The following is a 10270-nucleotide window of genomic DNA, read 5'->3' as shown; positions in this document are numbered from 1 at the left end:
ATCTCCAGTGGCAGCTATTCGAATTGTCTATTTGTCCCCCACTTCTGTCAATTTTTGCTTCACACATTTTGGGGCTGTTTTTAGATATTATCCTTTTACAGTGTTACATCATGATTCACTTATCAACCCAAGGGCACGAGAAATACATAAGAAATACATAAATACATTTCTTAAGGCATATTTTGACTGATTTATCCAGTCCGCTACCAAATAGTTCGCTTGCATTATGTATCTCTTCCCACCCTTCTGCTTTCCAATGGTTTGACTCTTTGAACATAAAGTGTCACAAAGTTGTCCACACCAAGACAGAGATAAAGAGAAAAGCTTCTGTAAGTTTTCCTTCCTCAAGAGTTTCTTGTCTTCCTGTTTATCCTATTTAAGATTATTTGAGCTTCTTGGATCTGCAGGTTAAAGTTTTTCATCAAATTTGAGAAGTTTTCGGCCATTATATCTTCAAATATCTTTTTCTGCACCATTCAGTCTTTCATGTCTTTCTGGAATTCCTATTAGATATTTGATGTTATCTCATTGGTCTTTGAGACTCTCTTTGTTTTCCTTCAATCTGTTTTTCCCTCTGTTCTTCAGACGGAACAATTTCTGTTGCTCTCTTCGGAGCTCGCTGATATCTCCTTCTGCAATCTTCAGGTCAGGTGTTGAGCCCAGTTAGTGAGTTTTTCAAAACGTCAGTGTGGTTTTTTCCAACTCTAGAATGTGAGTGTGTGTGTGTGTGTGTGTGTGTGTTGGTGTTCCCATTTCTCTATTGATATCCTTGAGTAGTTGTATTGTTGTCATAATATTTCCTTTACTTATATGAATGTATTTGTTATAGTTGCTTCGAAATCTTTTCCTGATAAAGCCTACATCTGGGCTCACTAAAAGTCAGTTTCTATCAACTATTTCTCTCTCTCAAGGATGAGTCACACTTTCCTGTTTCTTTGCACATCTTTTTTTTTTTTTGTAGAAAACTGGACATTTTAGCTAATACGTTGTAGCAACTGTAAATTTTGACAATTTTTTTTAGTGCTACAGAATTTCTTTTCCCCAGAGTATGCAGCTGCTGACATGTCTGCTGAGATTTTAATTGTAATTTTCATTTCTTTCAGCCTAACTCCCTAGGGTTTATTGGAGATCTGCATAGCCGAGGAGTCAGCCAGCAAACCGGGCAGAGGTTGCTGTCAAACTGCCCAAGGCTGCGAGGCTCCCACACTCTGCTGATCCGTCCGTGGTGGGTCAGGAGAACAATCGAAGCTAGGCAGGTTGTCCTGTGTCCCCTGGATTTGCTTTCCACTGAGCCCTCTCCAGTCGTCTCTGTGTCTCCGTGTAGTTCCCCAGTCAGTCAGGGGACAGCTTACGTGGCACGTCGGAGATGAGTAATGCTTCAGTGTCCCACTCAGATGCAAAAAGAAGTAAAAACCACAGACGCATGAGACACTGAGAGAATTGCAAAGAAGTGTCTTGGGAGAGTAAAAGCTGAAGAAATGACTTCTTAAATATAACTGGAAAGGAAACCACTATGAGGCCACTTACTCAGGTCCTCCCAAGGTGGTTCGTGGGTGTCTTAAAATGTGATACTTACCTTATTATATTGTGACCCGATGGTCCTACACATAAAGGCCAACTTTATTTTTTATTATTTTTTTTAAAGATTTTTATTTATTTATTTGAGAGAGAGACAGTGAGAGAGAGCATGAGAGGCGGGAAGGTCAGAGGGAGAAGCAGACTCCCCATGGAGCTGGGAGCCTGATGCGGAACTCGATCCCGGGACTCTGGGACCGTGACCTGAGCCGAAGGCGGTTGCTTAACCAACTGAGCCACCCAGGAACCCCAAGGCCAACTTTTTAATATGGCATCAAATGTCCTTTAATGTCTAGTACAAGCTCTTCCGATCAGCCTTATTTTTCACTCTACATCCAGGGTCACCCCTTCATGCGGTCCCATGAATCATCTCCGGTGTTTCCAAAACTTCCCTCCACACATCCTTACCTGCCTGAACACAGGCTCAGAAAATGAGAGAAAATGTTGTATGTTTTATGATCCCATTTCTGATTTCTGCAGGCAAAGTACACTCAGCTCCCTTGTGTGTGACAAATAAGAGAGAAACAGGGGATGCAGAATAAATGATGCATCTTTGGCTGGCTCCGGCATGGACTGTGGTTCAACCTAGAGCCTCATCTCCCTTCACACAACAAAATAAGTATTTAATGAGCTAAAAAAAAGTGAAGTACAGGAAAAAAAAAAAAAAAACAGAGAGGTTTTGGTTAAACATGATAGACTGAGCAAAAGAAAGGACTTATGGCTTTTCTCCTGCAGTCAAATGCTCTACCACTGAGCTATACCCCCACGCCATGGCTTTTCTCCTGAACATGCAGTCAAATCGTTTAAATGCCTACAGGGAGAAGGTAAAAAGAAGTGAAGTAGATTCTGCCCTTGAGTTCCAGAAAGATCCAGGCATGCAGTCTTCAGCAACATTTGAAGGCAGGGGTGTGGCCCTCGGTTGACAGCAGGAGAGTTGGAAGAAAGGCGCAGGTGGAACAGCCACATCTGGTCCTCTCCCCTGGGACCCCTCCCTCACCTCTGCATAAGATGGGGGTGTAATTCACTCTCTGGAGAAACTGAACCAGATAGGTCTTGAACTCTGGAACACCAGGCATAGCTGAAAGTGGGGGTGACCCACCACATGCTGAAAAAGGCATGTTTTGGGGGGGGTCAAGTTGAAGTCTCAACAATAATTAGTGGGATTGCCCAGAATTCGCAGAGGCAGGCTTATCATATACCCTTCAGCCAGAGACTGGAGGATTTCCAGTCTGTGAAACTGACCAGCTCTAAGCACAGGACTTCCACCCGCCAATGTGGGGGGGCTGCCCAAAGACACAGCGGCACCCCTACTTGTGCTGAGGCCCGTCCATTGACAATCTGGCCTCAGCACGAAGGGTTTCCAATCAGCTTTCCTCATTTCTTCTTTTTTCCTCCCCAGCTGACTTCTAGAGGTTATTCTTCATTGAGTAAGTCTTTAAAATGTTAAGGAAAAGAATATTAATTTTAGTGTTGACCAGAGCCCGGGCCTTGGGGTGTTACTCAGCCTGTCTCCCCTCCTGAAGGGGTTCAGTGAAGAAACGCCGCTTACCAAGCCTCTCCCCTCAGGGCAGACTGCTTCAGATCTTGTTAGCCGAGAACAGCCCATGCTTCAGAAGAGTCTAATAGATGACGTGTCTTTGCAGTAGAGAGCCTCTCATCAGAATTATTATTCCAAGTTGCCTCATTTGTGATCTAAGTGTTTCCAGTACATAATTTACTTGTAATAAATCATAGTTCCCTATGCAGAAATGTCATCATCCAGTGTGAGAAAAACCCTCCAACTTGAACACTCTCACCTTCCTCTTAGAAAAGGGACACAGAGGTGCCTGGGTGACTCAGTGGGTTAAAGCCTCTGCCTTTGGCTCAGGTCATGATCTCAGGGTCCTGGGATCGAGTCCTGCATTGGGCTCTCTGCTCAGCAGGGAGCCTGCTTCCTCCTTTCTCTCTCTCACTGCCTGCCTCTCTGCCTACTTGTAAAATAAATCAAATATTTTAAAAAAAATGAAAAGGGACACGGAGGTTATTCTACTTCTCAATTATTTGGGAAAAAAACAGGCAACAGACAGCAAAGGCCGCAGAGATGACAGTGCAGCCTGGTGACAGACCTGTCTTTGGCAGGTGGGTGGAACGGACTAAGACTTTCCTTTTGCTCAGTCTATCATATTTAACCAAAACCCCTCTTTTTTTTTTTTTCTGTACTTCACTTTTTAAAACTTTACCTTTAGCTCACAAAATACTTATTTTGTTGTGTGAAGGGAGATGAGGCTCTAAGGTGAACCGCAGTCCGTGCTGGAGCCAGGTGGTGGCTGCTGCCGAGGGGATGGTGGCAGATGTGATCACTGTGGAGCCGGCGGAGCTGATGTGACAGGGAGTGACACGTCATCTCCTTGTGATAACTCCAGGAACGACGGCGGCTGAGGTGGCTGCAGCCCAAGGACAACAGACCTCATCGGTACGGGACATGCAGCAGCTGTAAGAGGCTACGACAAAGTGGCTGTGACTCCAAGAATTGGACAAGAGCCGAGAGAGCCCTTCTCTCACTTCCCACGGGAACACTGCTGCGGGTAGAGAGAGACCCCTGCCATCTGCAGGCAGAGCTGTTTCTGGTGGTTGTGAGCTGGGGACTAAGCTCTTCTCAAAGTTCAAGGTAAATGGTCTGTTCAGCTCTATGGGGTTTATAGGTGAACAACCTTGTCTGAGGCCCAGAGAGCTGGAAAATGAGGAGGGACGAGGGACTGGTAGTTAGAGACAGGAATCACAGGTCTGTGCGGGACCTCAGTAGTCCGAGCTTGGGGCTTTGCATTCCCTTTCATGGTTAATCTGGAGGACAGCTCCCCATTCTGAACACTTGTGGGTGGAACCGGCATTGCTGTCCACTCGGGGCCAGAGGTGGAGCGAGAGCCGGAGGGACGGTTGATAGGGGTGGAGACTGCACGAGCAGGGGTCTACAGACTCAGCAAGGCTGGCTTCTTCTGGGTCCTCTAACCCTGTGACACTCTTTTCTGTGTCACTGACCAATTGCTCAGTAAATGGCTGTAAATTAGGGTCTAGCAGATACTTTTTTGTCTTTCAATCACCCAAGGTTACAAATCTTCAGAACATATTCTCAGGCTCTTCCCAGACACTGTGCCCTTCATCCACACACGTGTGTGCAACCAGAATATTCTGGCTCCAGAAAAACTGCTTCACTCCAACCCTAATTCTCCTTTCCATATTTGTGTCAGTGTCAGTGGGGGCTTTCCGCATGGCTGACCTAGTCCTACTCTTGAAAATGAATTTTTTGAAGTTGAAAATCCAAATCAAGTTTGTTTATTGTTTATTGTTTATTGAGATGGTCTGTTTACATATTTATTGACAATGAGCTATGGAGGCAGGAGATAGTGATGGTGACTTGAAGCCAGGTAGCTGAGGGCCAGTGTGGTCTGTGCCATATGTTTTTGACCCAGGATCAAATCAGGAAGAAAAGCCTGTCGGGAAGTAATGGAGTCACAGTGAGCCAGACTGGAAGGCCCCAGCTGGTGATATTACGAACCTTCAGAAAAGAAAAGAGCCAGTGTCCAGGCAGTGGATAACCGTGGGCCATTAGATCAGAGCCAGCCCCTCTCCAGATAGTCCTACAGACAAACTCCCAAACTCTTCCTGTTCAGGAACAGACATCACTTTCTTCTCCTCTTTCCTACTCCCCATAGACGGCCATTCCTCTCCCACAGCGCGTCAACCAACGCAGCACAGAGTGAACCTCTAGGACCTGAGGCTGAGACGCGAGAAGCCTCCCAGACTCCACTTGCCAGCTTGGAGGAGGGAATGGAGAGAACTGAGCATTTACTTCATATCTGCATCCCCACAACCTTTGGCTTATCCCACATTTGAGAACGTTCCCTAATAGGAAATAAAAACTGATAGGAAACAGAAGTGCCTTTTCAATCACCAAAAAAGCATTTTTTGATGGTAAAGGAGGTGTATTCCTCTCCCAAGGTGGATGGAAAGAACCAGGGGGAAGCTTCCCCATGCACTGGGCTAGAGTGGGTAGATAACCCTGGCATTTGTGGGGGCCAGACCTGGGCAGTCACGGCACCTCTCCCCTTCCACACACAAACAAGTGACTGGACTCCTGAGCTCTGACCTGTTAGGTTCTCAGTCACTTTTTGTTGTTGTTATGGACAGATGTTTGTGTCTTCCTTCTCCCAACCATGTGTCGAAACGTGCTTCCTGCTGTGAGGGTCTTGGGAGGTAGGGCCTTTGGGAGCTGCTTGGAATTAGATGAGGTCCCAAGTGTGGAGCAAGTGAGTGGAAACAGTGCCCTCATAGAGTTCACGAGAAAATCTGCTTCCTCTCCCGGCCCTGCCACACAGTGAGAAGGCAACCGTGGGCCACCCAGAAGAGGACTCCCTCCAGAGCCACGCTGGCACGCCCATCTTCTACCTCCAGCCTCCTGAACTGTGAGAAATAACTGCTTAGTTTTTATGTGCCACCCAGTGGGTGGTATTCTGTGATCGAAGCCTGGGCAAGACGTCGTCAGAAGTCATGACTGGATCAGACTGGAGACTGGGCTCAGGAGCTAGGACTTGGAGCACAGGCCATCTGAGAACTCTGTGTAGGACACTGGCCTCTCTGACACAGATCCCCAAAAATGGAAACAGAGAAATAAAAATTCACTTTAAATCTGGACAGCTCCTTGGACCATTAATTCAGGACATGGATATTTTAAAATACATAGATACCTTTTCTGACAAATATTATTACTTTTGAAGTAAGACTGATGACTTATGTGGAGACACACAAAAGCAACACGAAAATAAACTACAAAACCCAAATAAATGCAAAAGGATGTGAATTCTATATTTGCAAACACTGCACCATGACAATTATGGCCTGTAAGAAGCTATTTTCTCTCTCAAATATATTCCAAAGAAGCATATCTGCCATCTGCCAGAGAATGAGGGAACACGAGGCTGATAAGGACCTACCTCTGGGTCTCCATTAGAGACACCGCTGCATTCTCCTCGAATCGTACTTTCTAGAGGCAGTTCACATAACAAGTGTTATAGTTTGGGAATAATGTTGAAATATCTCAGCTGCTAAATGTCTAACAATAGATATTGGGACTTTAAGGACTTTAAAATTACTCTGCCTTGTTTAACTGACTTTTAATTTAGCACATAGGCCATTTTAATGGAATTTGGCATCAACATGTAAATAGGCCACAAATGGCGATCTAAGCAGTAGAGTCAAAATACATGTTCCAAGTAATTTGTACACTAATTTGTACAGTAATTTGTACAGTAATTTGTGACAGTAATGACATGTCCAAAAGAGTCAAAGTTTGAACTTTCTAGAAAGCCCGGAATATAGATATTTTGACATATACAACTCTGTCCATACAAAAGAGTTCTTCCGAAGAGGAGAAATGGTTAGCTGCGCAGTGCGCCGCCTCATGTACACACACATTAAAAAGGAGCAACTTGGATATCAGTTCTTGTCTTTTACGGACCTTGACAAACGGTCTCTGGGACGATGTAAGGTTTTCCTTATACAATTTTAGGAAAATATTTTTATGGACTTTAGAAAGATACTATTTTGTACTCAGATCTGCGCAAAGAAAGGAAGACCTCTGGTATACGTGAAGGTAAATATAAAAATCTTTTTTTCCTTACCTTAACTTCTCTAAAAGATAACTGATTATCTAAAGCAAAGATCAGTTGTATCAACATATTTTGTTTTTGCAACATATGTGGAAGTTCAATGTATGCTAACTATAGCCCAAAGGATGGAAGAGTGGAATTGGAAAGACACTGTTGTAAGGCCCTTATACAATATATGAAGTCCTTTAATAGTATTTGAAAGTGGCCACTTATGAATTAGACATGCATATTTAAATCCTAGAGTAAGCACTAACATTTTTTGAAGAGGAGGTAAAAACTAGTTAGTTTGTAGTGGTTTTAAAATGAAGCCCCCCCAAATGCAACACTCAAGGAATCCAAAAGAAGGCAAAAAGAGATGGACTGAACAAAAGTGGAATGAACAAAACAACTACAAATGGCAAATTTTAATTCCCATATCATAAGTACATTAAATGCAAATGGCCTAAACACACTTATTAAAATCACAAAAATTACTTGGATAAAATGAAAAGATTAGACAGAAAAACAATACCCAAGAATACCACGAATATACTATCTACAAGAAACTTAACTTAAACATAAAGACATAGGTTAAAAAAATGAAGTCTAGCTTAATCCCCTCTGTATGTTTGAGGGCAGATGGAAAGTCTAATGATAGTCAGGCATGATTCCCATCACTTCTCCACAGACAATCAGATCGCACAAAAATGTAAGAACCTGTAGGTCCAGGAGGCCTGGCCCTTAGTCTACACAGTTGCCAGAGCTACACTTACTCCTTCTACTACTACATGACGCCATTTTCAGTTGCTCCTTAGTTGTCTCCAAGCATTCAATGGGTAGACAGATACCTTTATGATGAACTTCTTTATTAACCACAGACTTAGCTACAGATGATCCTAACTTCACTCTCAGGACTGCGGCACTTGGTAACACAGGTAACACCCCTCTGAGGTCCTGCCCCTCTGAGGCACTGGGTGGGAGCCACTCGAAGCCCCACTCTTTGTAGGATCTAATGGTTTCCCATTCTTCCCAATCTTGGGACTCTTTATCTTTCCCCATATTAGATCCCTCCCTTTTCTTTTCTTTAATTTATTTATTTTCAGCATAACTGTATCATTATTTTTTCACCACACCCAGTGCTCCATGCAATCCGTGCCCTCTATAATACCCACCACCTGGTACCCCGACCTCCCACCCCCCAATCCCTCCCTTTTCTTAAATAATTCAGCTCTAGCCTCCAATTAGCCTATGTTAAAAAATAAAACATCTTAGCTCTTTCATGGTGACGAAGAGGCCCTAAGCTTCTGCTTACAAAGCCTGTAAAGGGGGCTGTGATGTGGTGAGGCAGCACCCATGTACTTACGTTCACCCCTAAACAACAGGAAAACCACCTACAGCCACTTGAAAGACAGAAGCTTATTTTTCTCACTTAACAAGAAGGGCTGGCCTTGGTTCTCTAAGTTGGTGATGTCAGGTTGATGTATTTGATTCTTTTGACCTTTCTTTCCTGGCTACATGATGACACTGGAGGTCTAGCCATCACTTCTACACTCAAGAGAGAATTTCTCTTATCAACCCCTCTCCCTTGACCAGCAGCCCCAGGTGTGCCCCATGGGCCAGCACCGGGTCGCAGGGCCTCTCTGGATGCAAGGAAAGATGGACAAGCAAGGATGCTGCCTTTCAGGCTGTGGAGTGAGAGGCACAAATGGACAGGAGGTTTCAGAGAGGCTTTTCAGGAGCCACTTACCATTATCTTCCATAACCTGTCATCTTTCCTAAGGAGTAGGAAACGAGGCAGAGTGATCTTCTCAGACACAGCATCCGGTCTTTGGGCCGTGTTATGACATGAATGGGATGTCCAGGCCCTGCGAGTCAGCCTCCTGCTACACTGGCAGGCTGCAGAAAAGAAAGAGCAGAACATTCTGTGCCTCAGAATTTGGGGGCAGGAGTCCAGAGAAGAGTAGGGTTTGGAGGGCTGGGAGTGAAACAGGGCACGGTCACAGGGACACTGAGCTAGAGAAGCTCACAGAGGGCCACTGAGGGTACACATCAGAGGCGGAAAGGGGGGGAATGAGAGATGTTGTGCTCTAGCCACAGGCATCACATCTGTGGACGGCCTTCCCCGAACAGACAGAATGGAGGCCTGCTGTGGGCCAAGTCAGAGTGATGCTGTTTGATACGGTCCTTCTGACCTTATCGTGTGCCCAGATTGCAGGGGGATAACGAAGTGACACAATCAAATCTGATATGTCAGTAAAGTTGTACCTGACAAATACAGTTTCTTCATAGTCTTTAAGAAAAGATACTTTGACATAAATATGAACTATCTGATAGTTGAGAGGTCACTAAGAGTAGAAACACAAAAGGCTGAGAAATTTAGGTAATTCTCCATGTGACTGTGTCCCAGTTCCATACATTTCAATTCTGTTCATGCTATTAACTGCGTTCCTTTCCTTCACAGACGCCCAAATCACGGACTTGTACCTGGGCATGAGTACACATGAATTCACTCAGAAGAACCTGCTTTCTTGCTCCCTTTTCCCTTACCAACTAATTTATCAATTCAACAAATAATATCTAGAGCACCTTCTCTCTCCTTAAACCTCTCCTGCTTGCCCCACTTTAGACCTGGGGGAGTCATGAGGAGAATGGCAGGTGGTAGTCTGGGCTGAGGAGACAGGAAACATATCCACTCTGGACAGATACGCAGAAGCTTCTCTCCCCCTCCTCCCCTACCTCAGGGCCTGGAGGAAGAGATCAGTAATAAACTAGGAGGATCAATGACATTTCTAGTTGCCCGCTATCATGCTGGCTATGTCACAAGACTTCTCTCTGTTTCACGGCTTTTTCACTGAGACAAAACTGCCATTATTGCTTTCCTCTCCCTCTTCTTTCATCTCTCTTGTCCAACTACCTACCAGATCTGTCACACAGATAAATGGGATATTGCTGGTCACATTTCTCTGGGAAAAAGTAAAACCAAATTATACATGAAAAACATTTTTCTTCAATAGAGCTTTTATGTTTACCCCCCGCGGGTCAGCTCAGAAGGAGGGTGTGCTACCGTCTTGAGA

General features: G+C 44.6%; 1 long non-coding RNA gene across 4 annotated transcripts in view; it reads right to left on the bottom strand.

Moving 5' to 3' along the window:
- Nucleotides 1–3811: 3811 nt before the first annotated feature.
- Nucleotides 3812–10270, bottom strand: part of LOC122912218 — a 46221-nt gene continuing 39762 nt past the window's right edge. For 2 of the 4 annotated variants that reach the window (XR_006385570.1, XR_006385572.1), the window contains 2 exons: nt 8944–9092; nt 3813–6186 (listed from right to left, as the gene is read on the bottom strand). This is a non-coding gene — a long non-coding RNA (uncharacterized LOC122912218). Of the gene's footprint in view, nt 6187–8943; nt 9093–10270 lie in introns of all 4 variants that reach the window. The other 2 variants (XR_006385569.1, XR_006385571.1) reach the window with 2 other exon arrangements.

The sequence above is a fragment of the Neovison vison genome, chromosome 7, assembly GCF_020171115.1.
Source record: "Neovison vison isolate M4711 chromosome 7, ASM_NN_V1, whole genome shotgun sequence".
Taxonomy (NCBI): domain Eukaryota; kingdom Metazoa; phylum Chordata; class Mammalia; order Carnivora; family Mustelidae; genus Neogale; species Neogale vison.
Note: the sequence above shows the minus strand (reverse complement) of the source record. Positions and strands in the feature narration are given on the sequence as shown.